Source organism: Tamandua tetradactyla, chromosome 3 (genome assembly GCF_023851605.1).
Source record: "Tamandua tetradactyla isolate mTamTet1 chromosome 3, mTamTet1.pri, whole genome shotgun sequence".
NCBI lineage: Eukaryota > Metazoa > Chordata > Mammalia > Pilosa > Myrmecophagidae > Tamandua > Tamandua tetradactyla.
In genome coordinates, this window is record NC_135329.1 from 166,458,319 (window position 1) to 166,471,278 (window position 12,960).

At 33.7% G+C, this 12,960-nt stretch overlaps 1 non-coding gene across 1 annotated transcript; it reads left to right on the plus strand.

The window, feature by feature from the left end:
• The first annotated feature begins 753 nt into the window (after positions 1–753).
• Positions 754–860, plus strand: LOC143678378 (U6 spliceosomal RNA). Its single transcript, XR_013173190.1, has one exon. It is a non-coding gene; the product is annotated as a U6 spliceosomal RNA (small nuclear RNA).
• Positions 861–12,960: the final 12,100 nt, after the last annotated feature.

Here is a 12,960-nt window from a genome sequence, read left to right on the forward strand (position 1 = left end):
TACATGATGATGCTTCCTACCTACATGAGTTAATTCCATCCGTGAATCTGAGTTAGTTTTTTTCAGTACAAGATATATATATATCTTTACATATATATATATATATATGTAAAGATACCATCCTTTTCTAAAAGAGCAAATAAGCAATATTAGATGTCCCCTCCAGATAACTGCACAACCTAAAGGAATAGATAATTTTTCCTCTATTTTCTGAGTCTTGGTGGGCAAAAAGATAAATCACACAGTTTCTTTTTCACTCTTGTTACTATGTCAGGGAGTAGATGGAGGTATCCCTCCAACTGCAATATGTCAAGGCTAAGAACTGAGGAGAATGTTGATATTTACTTTGCGGTTACTACTAGATCATTTAAACAAAGGAGATCAGAGAAAGGTTTTTGAAGCCCATACAAAAGAATAATTGAAAATGTGACTGCTTTTATTGTTTGATTCATATTCCTCACTGGTTCATGATGGTAAGTTTTAAGTAGAAAGAAGAGATCAAAATTTCCCTGCTTACCTTAGAATCACAAATATAAAAAAGCCATAAGGCATAAAGGTAAATTCTGACACTGACTCTGAGGCCTAGGACACTGGAAATATAGTGGACAATATCCTTAGGTAGCATCTGATTTCTCAGGAGAATCTCCTAAAGTGATAGGTGATTTATCTTGATGTGGAAGATCATGAGTTTTCCTGGACTATGGACAATTTCTGGCAAGGGCCAGTGTTTTTGAATACAAATGAGGTTGTGCCGTGCTTGTTTCAGTAGCACATATACTAAAATTGGAATGATACAGAGAAGATTAGCATGGCCCCTGTGCAAGGATGACATGCAAATTTGTGAAGTGTTCCGTATTTTTAAAAAAGAAAAAAAAAATTAAAATGAGGTTGTGCCAATTTAATATCTTTAGATCCAGTCCTTTATTAACTTGCCCCAAATTTCTTGTGAGACAATTGCATCAGGAGTGACTATTTCCAGCCACTCTGATCTTGCTGCAGAAATATTAAAGTATCAGTGACCCACTGGACCTTGGAGATGATGGACAGAAGCATGAGCTTAATGAGCAGGTGCTGATAGGAGCTACTATTAAAGGAATGAGTGAACCAGAGCTTCAGATAATGATACTAACTGCTGCTGAGAACATTTCATAAAATAGGACCCAGTAAATCAAAAAGTTCTTGTGGATTTGGTTTTCCAGTGCCCTCCTGAGTCCAGGATCTAGTCAAAGTATTCATGTCAAATGCTTTTCAGGCGTGATTACCTCACAGGACCTAACTCACAAATTTGTAGTCATATCCACCTAAGCAGGATGAGCAGAGTAAGTCTTCGTTTAAATCCACGTCATTTTTAGATACTTTATTGCTAATGCACACAAGCCTAGAGCAGACAATTATAATGAATTTTTAAATTATTTTGCTTGCAGTAAGTTATCAAAATTAAACAAAAATGCCACAAATAAGCAAATAAACAAAAAGAATATTCTTATCCTAGTCAGTCTCAATCCATCAATCATCTTGCAAACGTATAAATATGTGATAACCTCATTTTACACTAAAAGTAAAAATGTCAGAGCAGTAAAATCCATGTTTCTGTCCCTGTCTTTTGTGGTTGTGTTGGGTATTGGCTCTGTATTTTAAAATTTTTTTTCAGTATCTTTACTGGATTAATTTATAATTAAATTCCTTGCCGGAAGTAGCAATTGAAGATTCTGCTCAATTAGCTTTGTGGTCAGCTAAGGGTTGAACAGAGATTTTCTTTGGTATCTTGAACTAGTAAATGTGTTATCCTCTGCTCTATCTTTTGCTGAAGTGCTGAGTGTGTGTGTGTGAGTGTGTGTGTGTATGTGTGCCTTCAATGCTCTGGCCATTCAAAATTCTGCCTTAGCCTCACCTCTTGCTTACATTGAACCTCAAGGTCAGCTAAAGGTGAGAGATTTGGTTTTTTGTGGGGAGGGCAGAGGATTTTCCTCATCATGAACCCATTCATGCATATGCACATAGCCTCTAGGTCCCCAGAAATATGATAAAACTTTCCAAAGCTCCATAGGAACATCTCATTCCCTAGATTTTCCTTTTAGGCTTTCTTTTTCTGGTATGCTTCCTTTTTACCTCAACTGATGTGGTAACCTCACATAGCTGCAATGTTAATTGCTGGTGACTTTTTTTTGCAGAGCTCGTAGTTAATAGCGCCTTTCTCACTAAGTCAACTGATCCAGGTAAAATAAAGAAAAGTCCCATGAATGAGACTTTTCCAGGCAACTCCTAGACAAGTTAAATGTGACGGTTCTCTGGGGATGTCTCTTCAAGTGGTTGCTGGATTGTTAGTTTTCTACAGCTATCATGGCTGTCACACTTCTGGTTCCAAGGCTACCAAAGAATTGGGGACAGAGGAATAAGGAAAGTTAAGATCTGATAATTTTCATATTTCTTACCAAGATTCAGCCATTTTTCTTATATGAAACCTCCTTGGAATGCTGCAAGCCGTTGATTAATTTCCAGAGTCTGAGAAGGTTGATTTTGACATTTCCTGCCAGTGTTCTTGATGCTTTTATGGAGAAATGGATTTTTGGAAGTCCTTACCTAGCCAATCCAAAAATATTTCTTCAATAAGAGATATTGGAAAACTAAAGTTAATATCTTCTTAAATTATGCTTGAAAGTATAACTTGTTCTTTAAAACTTCATATAAATTGGAGGGTTGGAAGAGAAGAAGAAATCTCTGGCCCTGGTAGATGCTAAACTGAGAGAAGAAACCCAGAATTTTGACCTGCAGCAGCTAAGTGAAGGCCCACCGAGGCTTAGAGAGGAAACCACTGGCATCAGAAGATGGGAGCAGGGAAATCGGGACCAAGGACCAGTAAATACTAGCCTCATGCCTTCCCAGACCACCTTCCCTTGATCAAGGTATCTTTCTCTGGATTCTAGTTAGGACATATCTATGGCCTTAGAACTGTAAACTTATAACTTATTAAATTTCTTTTTCAAAAGCCAAAAAAAATTGGAGGGTTGATGGAGAAATTGATAACAACATATCAAGAAGCAGCTATAATATTGTGTGCATGGGATTAAAGATAACGGGGGATAGCCCTACCCTAGTACCACTGAATAGGTGATCATTGTCTCCTCTGGTTCCAGTGAAAATGAATAAGGTTTGAGAAGGAGAGAGCAGCTGTGGGTGTAATTAACAAGAGAAGAAACATCCTACTAGAATGGTAGACATGACTGCACCTCTATGGGAAGCTACCCTGTGACCGAGGGGTGAAAGCAGAATCTGAGCACTGCCTGCCAACCCATCTCTGAAGATACCTCTGGCTCTCATGCCTATAGAGGCTGCCAGCAACAGATATTAACCCTAGACCACATCAGAGAGAGAGAAAAGAAAATCCCTGTTGTCTCTATTTCCTCTGCCTGTTTCTGCCCTCCAACACTGAAAGACATAATCTTGGCCTTGAAATGATAGGGAAGAGTCCTAGTGCCAGATACATCCTCTTTCCTACTTTCACACACACACACACACACACACACACACACACACACACACACATCAGCCCACATACAAAAGCACAATTCGATAAGCCATAGACATAGTCCCAGGTTTCTTTGGAAGATGGTATGTGAAGCTCTTTCAGAAAAAGGAGGACAAAACTTTAAGACATTCTGGTTTCTGTATTAGCAACGGAACAATAATCACAGACAAATGTGAAAAAATGCATTAAGAGAAACAATGAAAACACAATAATAATATGTCTATTTAAATATACCATATTTTGTTCCAGTGAGATAACTCAATGTACTAATTTTGTCGGATATCTAATGATGGATTTATAGATTGAATGAAATCATTATCTAAATTAGACATGTGCTATTGGGGAATGTGACAAGATGATTTAAGTTTGTAGAAGTAAAATATTGCTTTGTTGCTATGTTTCTTTATCTCATTAATCTGAAACAGTTTCATGGCCTTGACATTTTTGAATAGTAGAACCTATTTAATTGGTAAAATGTCCCCCAATGTGCTTTGATGTTTTCTAATGATCATCTTCCAATTGTGCATTTTTGGCAGGATTAGCATAGAACTGATTCTCTGTTCTAGTCAGTACATCATATCCAGAAGCCCACCAAAAAATATGACTGAAAACACAAAGTGAAGTAAAAGACAACAGATCAAACATGATTCAGATATTGGAGCTTTCAAAAAAGGACTGTGAAGTAACTATGCTTAATACATTAAAAACTTAGAAAAAAATATGGACAAAATTGAAGAGATGGGGAATTTCAGCAGACAATTCAAATTCTGAAAATTCAATCAGAAATTGTACATCAGAAAACCATAACACCTCAAATTATAAACTTGATAGATTATTTAATTAGCAGATTCAACCTCGCAGATCACAAGATGACAAACTGGAAGATAGGTAAAAAAATAAACACGTACAAAGAAAAATAGAATGGGGGGAACAAACAGAGGAGGAACCAAAAAACAGAGCAGGAGAGACAAAGAATGTAGGGATAATTTCCACCACAAATGTAAGTAGAGTTCCGAAAAGAAAGGAAAGAACATGGACTATAAATATTGAGATGAGATAATTGTGATGGCTTTATTAAAACTAGTGAAAGATATTAACTCATATTACCCTAAACATCCGTGGGCACCAAATCCATAAAGAAAAAGCATACACAGTACTGTGATTCTCATACTTGATTCCAGAAGCAATATCATCAGCACCAATTGGGTATTTGAGAATACAAATTCTCAGGCCCCATGCCAGGCTTACCAAATTAGAAATTTTCAGGATGGAGCCCAGAAATCCATGTACTGACAAGTCCTCCAGGTAAATGCTTGATGACTATTGTCATAATAAAACTTAAAAATCTAAAAATAAAGAAAGTTCTGAACGACAGAGGAAAGTAAATAATCATAGAATTTAGAACGATTATTTAATGTATGGACAATGATTCCCTCAAATAATAGAAACTCCAATGTGTATTATATTTTCTAATTTATAAACTTGTGAGTGATTAGGCAAATATCTAGCAAACAGGTGAATGCTTAGTAAGAGTTCATGCAGATTTAATGTTGAATATATAATTATTTGGCTCTTACTAAAGGACTGTTTTTCAAATTGGAGTAATACATTATAACTTGGATGTGTAGCCTTCTTTAAAACTTTTAATAAGACATTTCTTTAATAAATAAAAATCTGTGACTAGTTCTTGGGGAGCACATGCCATTTAAAAAATGTATTTTCCTTTAAATTTTCACCTAGGGACTTTTACCTCTGCAAATATTTGAGTGAGAATTGATCTTAATCTTCCTAGAGCCAGAGTCACCTAATATTGCACTTTTGAACTTCAGTTTTCATATCTGAGGAAATCTTTCGGAGTTCTTACATATATCATTAAAGATTAACTTAAAACCTATGCAAGGAGACGGTGTGACAGTGGCTCAGTGAGAGAATTCTCACCTGCCACACCAGAGAACCAGGTTTGATTCCCGGTGCCTGCCCAAGCAAAAAAAAAACAAACTCAAAAACCTATGCAAGTATATTCATTGTGTCATGGTGGTAACATGAATGCATGTTATTGAAATTTCTATCTTATCACAAAATATTCTTTAGGCCAATATCTGGCCTCAAAATGGCCTCAAGACCGAAAGCATCCACATTGGGCATTGAAAAAATCATCATTAGGAGAAAATTTTGTAGGCATAAATAATTCTCTTACTTTTCAGAAATTACTTACTTGTTTGTAAGTGGAAATCTTTAACAATCTCAAGTCGTATTTGAATTGTTAGCATTAAGAGAAATGTGATTACCCATTGCTTTGTTGTGTGAGGCAGAAAATGCTGGCTGTGTTTTGCTTTACTCTGACCTTCACAGAAAGTATCAAGAGTAGTTTACCTTTTGCTAATTTCAGATATTTCAAGCTGTGGTTAAGAGTTGACCATCAAAAGAAAATTGATTTTTGTGACATTTAATTTACCTAAATTCAATAATGTTGTCCTTTAAAAATAGAATTTATGTTCCAAGAAACATTCTGAAGGTTATTAAAACTTTAAAATGGTATTTTTGTGTGTATGTGCATGTGGTTTTGGCATAGCTCTGAAAAGACCAAGTTGAAGCAGAAAATGGAAAGTTCTGATCATCAGAGATGCTTAATATTCCACTCTTGGGTAGAGGATAGGGGACTAAGCAGCTTCCTTATATCTAGTAAAAAGGAGCAAAGATATACATTTGTTAGGTTTTCTAAAAACACAACTGGACTTGTGTTTTTGGAAAATGCTATGTGAACAGTATTTGACATTTTTTATAATTATGTTTTAATAAAATACACCTTCTAGGTAATATTAGAAGTTTTAACCTTTTAGATATTGAAGGGATAAAAGGATAAATATATATATCTATATGTATATTAGGTCACTTATTCCCAGTTGTTTCACTGAATAGAAAAATGGGGTATGGGGAAGTTAAACGAATCCCTCCAAATTATTACATTGAATACAATGCGAAATGTAAGAAAAAAAATGAGAGTAAACAGGGAAAATAAGTAGTTTCATTATGAAAAGAGTTTAGACTTGGCGGGCCCCCGGGGAGTCTAAGGGTTCCCTGAATCACTTATTGAGGTCTACTGCCCAAGAGCCTACTGAATTCTGACTCTTGTTATAGGAAAAGAAGCAGTATGTAGTGGTAAGCTTGATCTTGAGGGGACATCAGGCTACGGAAGGTCAGTTTCCTCAGACACAAGTAAAGGGAGGTTCAAATTGCTCAGTTTCATTTCATTTATTCATCAGCATCAAGCATCTAAAATTGTATTTCTCGTTGATTGTTTGTGGAAAATTTGTCAGAAATATTTGTCTCTTGTTTTGTGCTCATTTTTGTCTATGTTACTATTCGAATGTTGTGAATATAACCATCTTCTTATTGGCACTTTCCCACCCTACAGGGAATCCTTCCCAGTTAGTGGGAACTTCCCGAAGATCTGTTTGAAAGATAATAAAGTCATATTTCTCACCTGCTTCACTGAGAAAGTGAACCTGAAAAAAATATACCTTTGTCATTATATCTGTGCTTCTTTTAACATATATTGAGATCAATTATATTTCATATATTATGTTAAATGTAAAAAAAATTTAAATCAACAAATTTTTAATGAATATTCATTGAATAAGAATCAATAAAACCATTGCACTAAAAAAAAAAACAAAACTACTGTACTATTGATTTAAACCATTTAGGTTTCCAATACTGATAATTGTAATTCATTATTAACCAGTTTATATTTTACAAAGTAATAGCATGTCATTTATTAGTTCTAAACTATGAATAGGAAAATTCTATTTTATTAGTTTTTCTTGTTGTTCATATTCTTAATCCAGTGAGGCTAAATTTTCCTTTGAAAGGTATTTTTTTTCAATTTTTAATGTATCTTTAGCAATTTGAGATGTCCATTTTCTTATTATTGGTAAGCCAAATTTATAGGTATACTATTGAAAAGCAGATGTAGAATATTAAATATTTGCATCATGACATTAATCATTTTTCAACTTAGTATCTATTTTTACTATTTCTTTTAATATATTTTAAATAGAAAAAAATTGAGCACCAATATAAATATTAAATGAAGTTTAAAAATATAGAATTTTATAGATTCCTTGTGTGAAAAAATAAAGGCATTACAATTAATTTTCTTACTGGATCTTCCTAATGATAAAGTTTAACTGACATTTTTTAACTCTAAGGTTAAACATTGTATTTTAATTAAATTTACTAACTTGAGAGCTCTTCTTGCAAGGTTTTATCAACAAATTATATCAGTATTAGAATGAAGTGGATAAAATTGTCATCATTTGCTTTAAGAAATCTCAAAATATAGAATTCCCAAAATAATTAACAAAAATATTAAATTTTAATAAATAAAATTAGTATCTATAAACAATAATATCAATAGTCAAGAACAGAAATGTTTTCCTGAAGAAAGTGGCATTTAATTCAGGACTGAAATATGACAATTAGGCATTAATCAGTCAAAGATTGTGGGGACCACTTAACAGAAGGTGGTCAGTGTGCAAAAAGATGAGATGAAAGCATGTCAGATCCAAAAGCCCCCCAAAAAGAGCATGGCTGGATGCAGAGTATGAGAGGAAGGAGGCCTTCCAAATAATCACAAAATATTACTCCACAGTAAGGACTTTGGGAAGCTGATATGAGTGGCTAATTTGTATTTTCAAATTGATTCGTGGAAAGTAAACCTTTAAGTGTATAGCAGAGAAGTGACAAGAGGTAGCCATGGTTATGTCAAAAAGTGGATGATTTGAAAGATGCTTGGTCTTAATTAGTGTTCAAGAAAGAATGAAGTTTTCACCACAATAAAAAAAAAACAAAATAAAAAAAAAAAGAAAGAATGAAGAAAAGTGAGGAGAATATCTTAGCTCACAGGTCTCTGGTTTGAACAAATGGATCAAGTTTGAGATAAAGAACACTGTCTTCGAGGAAGAATGATAGTCCAGTTTTGAACAGGTTAAATTTGAAATGCCTTTAAATCATCCTAGAAAGAGGAAAAACAAGCAGCCGAACGTGTGGGTCAGGTCTGGAAATAAAATTGTGTGAGCCAATAGAATATATAGTTGATAATTAAAGTCATAAGAGGCAATTGTGCATGATTGACTGTATAAGGTGAGGTGAGAAATGAGCCTAGCTTAAATATTAAGGAATACTAATATTTTAGTTGCAGTTAAAGTAAGGAGAACTTGCAAAGGCTGAAGAGCATATAGAGTGAAAAACATTGGGCCTAGTTAAGGTCCAAAATGTTGCCAGGAATTTAGATCAGCTGGTCATATAGCAGGGACTGTGCATGCGACAGGCTAAGGTCAGATAGGAATGGATGGATAAATCAGTGGGTGGTGATCTAGAATGTGGGTGACTAACTGTAGGAGAGAGGAGGGCTAAAAAGAAAGTTGGGTTTGAGTAGAATAGATTGAGAGAAATATTCTGCAACTTGTAACAATAAGCAGAAAAGCAGATTTCTGCTGGAAGTGACAAGAGTGAATGTGGGGATAGGAACTTGAGGTGGTTATCAGAGATCTAAAACTAGCATGGCCAACTTCCAGCAATTCTAGGCGTAACATAATGTGAGATGTATGAAATTACTCCATGGTCTTTCCTGATTCTAGCAAAAGAAAACCATATAAGTTTCAATGTGATATTTATTCATCAGATGATACTGTGAGATAATGGTTATTGCTGTTGTTGATACATTTATTTTTGGATGGCCTCTTGAAACTCCAAAAGTTTCATGATGCAGAATATATGTACAAGGGTGAAGGGAGCCCAGAATACAAAATCATCTTAAAAATAAAAATAAAAATAAAAATAAAATAAAAATTCTTTGGTCTCATGAATGTTGTTCTTAGGCAGGTCGTATTCACTACCCAAGAACATCTCTACAGAAGAAATGAGCAGACATTCATGCAGATATTATTACTGTCATCATGAATCAAAAATTTAGAAAATCTGTATTCTGTGCTTTGTACTATACATGTTTTGAAGGCTGTCTTTTAGTCTTTTAATTATATATTATATATACACGTGATATATGTACATATGTTTGTGCGTGCATTCATTATATGTCATCAGTATGCAAATTTGAAGTCCTTATTCAAAACTTAAGACAACATGGAAAAACTACATGAACTGCTATTCAACTGGTGCTTCTGCCTGTATTATTCCCAGGCGCTAATGAATTCTTTTTTTTTTTTTTTTGCTGGAACTTTTCAAAATTAAAAATATATATCTTTCTTTCATTCAATAAAATTGTGTTAGATTCCAGAATCAGAATGGCTGAAGTATAATAATGAAAAGAGAAAAAGGAAACAGTGAAAAAGTAGACTTTGCAAATGAATGTAGATGATAACATCGACATTATTTTATCTTTAAGAGGAATCTTTTAGATATTCCATAAGAGAGATGTCACAATATAGGGCTATACTTTCTGTATGAAAACTAGAAATTATTCATTTGAAAGTTCAGGTTCTGAATTGAATTTAATAAACTAGAAAATGGTAATATTGACACATATGAAAATTATCATATTAAGCAGAAAACAGCTCCAGGATATTATTTCCAGCAAATGTACTTTTTCAGGGAATGTGACTAAGACATTATTTTGAACCACTCATAATTTTTAGGGTAAAGTGAAACAATTTTTATTGTGATAGACACCTTTTCAGGTTCAGTGAGTCGTAAATTTCAACTAAAATATGTGCTATGAGAGACACAACTCTGAACCTAGTTTATGAGACAGATACAATACAAATATGTGTGTACATAGTTGTCATTAAAACATTGTTTGTGCTAGCAGATTACTGGAAACTACCTAACCAACCACCTAGTGGGTAAGGTTGAATATATTATAATACAGTCTTACGATGAAATATTCTGCATAAAGTTAACAATAATTTGTCAACTCCTCCTAAACTGATTAAAATTCTTTAAAAATTGATAACTATTCAACTTCCTCATTTGGAGAATTCCTGATATTCTTCCAAGCAGTGGAAACAACCAAACCAATAGGCCAAGCCCTCGATCTTGGGGCCTATGAAACTTACTGCTGCAAAGGATAGGCTAAACCTACTTAAAATTAGGCCTAAGAGTCACCCCCAGAGAACCTCTTTTGTTGCTCAGATGTGGCCTCTCTCTCTCTAAGCCAACAAGGCAAGTGAACTCACTGCTATCCCCCCCCTTCCCCACTACGTAAGACAAGACTCCCAGGGATGTAAATCTCCCTGGCAAGGTGGGACAGAAATCCTGGAATGAACAGTGATCCAGCATCAAGGGACTGAGAAAACTTTCTTGACCAAAAGAGAGAAGAGAGAAATGAGAAAAAAAATCAAATGTCAGTGGCTGAGAGGTTTTTTGTTTGTTTGTTTGTTTGTTTGTTTCTTGTATGGGCAGGCACAAGGATTCAAACCCAGGTCTCCAGCATGGCAGGCAAGAACTCTGCCTGCTGAGCCACCGTGTCCCACCCTGTGTCTGGGAAATTTTAAACAGAGTCGAGAGGTTATCCTGGAGGTTATTCTTATGCATTATACATCATTCCCTTTTTAGTTTTGTGGTGGCTAGAGGGAAGTACCTGAAACTGTCCTAGTAGTCTTGTTTCTTGAAGATGATTATATAATGATATAGCTTTTACAATGTGACTGCGGATTGTGAAAACCCTGTGTCTGATGCTCCTTTTTTCTAAGGTATGGGTAAAAAAGATGAGTAAAAATATGAATAAAAAAATAAACAAATAATAGGAAGGCTAAAGGTTAAAATAAATTGGGTAGATGGAAATACTAGCAGTCACTGAGAGGGAGGGGTAACAGGTATGGTATGCATGAGTTTTTTTGTATCTTTTTCTAGAGTGATGCAAATGTTCTAAAGAATAATCATGGTGATGAATACACGACTATGTGATGCTATTGTGAGCCACTGACAGTGCACCATGTATAGAATGTTTTTATATTGATTGTACATTAAGAAAAAAATGATAAATTAAAAGCAATATGCAAAATAAGCAAGACAAACAACTAGAGAGAAAGTGTGTGTGTGTGTGTGTGTGTGTGTGTGTGCAGATACATTTTGTATATTTATATGATATGGCTTCCTAGGAGGATCTTTGCTAGTGGGCTGAAGACCAAGAAATGGGTGGCAACTATGCATTCTCTATGCACTCATTCTTTTAAAAAATGCTTAAATCATATAATATATTAAATAAAAAACTGAAACTCATATAGCATGCTTTGCTATATGAATTTTATTTCATATGGCTCTTGGCAAGCATGCATAGCCAGTGTTATATGGGGGAGAATTCATGATTTTGCATTCTTGGACTATATCACACAGTTAACTTGCACCAGAACAAAATCCAGAGAAAACATATGTATAAAGTTAAGAGTTTTAACTTTAAAACTATTTAGTAATATTTTACCTGGGTAAAAAAAATGATAAAATGTATGTGTTTCTTCATTAGCAAATCCTTTTTAAAGTATTCAATATTACCAATCAATGTAGATAATTATGCATTATCTCAAACATTGGAATATAATATCCAATTATAAAATGTGTACAAAATATTTAATCAAAATACATTTTAAACTATAAATTTGCTAATAACATAAGTAAGTATTAGGGATTTTATGTATATTTAAAGTAAATTTTTTAACATTACTCTTTTTCGTTTTCTCTAATTATAAAAAAGTTATTAGAGTGCTAAGTATCTGGTGAACCTTTCTAGGTATCTTTCTTTGTACATGCACACATAAACTCACATATTCATATATAAGCATCTAAGCATCAGCATTTATTTTGTACAACGGGACTATAGTATGAATATTTCACATCATTTTTACCTACCTAGCAATATCACATGCGCATTATTCTTTGTTAGTAAACGTAACCAATATTGCTTTTAATGATTGCCTTGTTCTCCATTATTTTAATGTTTGCATATATAATAATTTGCTTAAGCAGTTTCCCACTGTTGAACCTCTAGATATTTTAATACTTTCTCTATCATAAACAGCATAAAGCAAAAGATCCTTATATAACTTTGCTTTTTTCTAACTGTTAGGATACATTGATAAGACAATTATAAATCAAATTACATCAGATTATAATTCTGATCCATTTCTGTAGCTTATGTTTTGTTATGAAGTTTCTCTTTTAATTTATAATTTTATATTCAATGTATGTATTAGTTCAGAAGTAAATTGATAAGCAGTATTCTAATTTTAAGTAATTGTGTTCTTAACAACTTTTCATTATTTCCAATTTCATTATATTATTAAATTATAAGAACTTTATGAATAAATATATAGACTTTCACAAATGTTTCATGGATATAAGTATGCACGCACTTGAATTGTTATACAAAAATTTCATATATTTCTATAAATGACATTATTAATTATTCAAATTCTCTA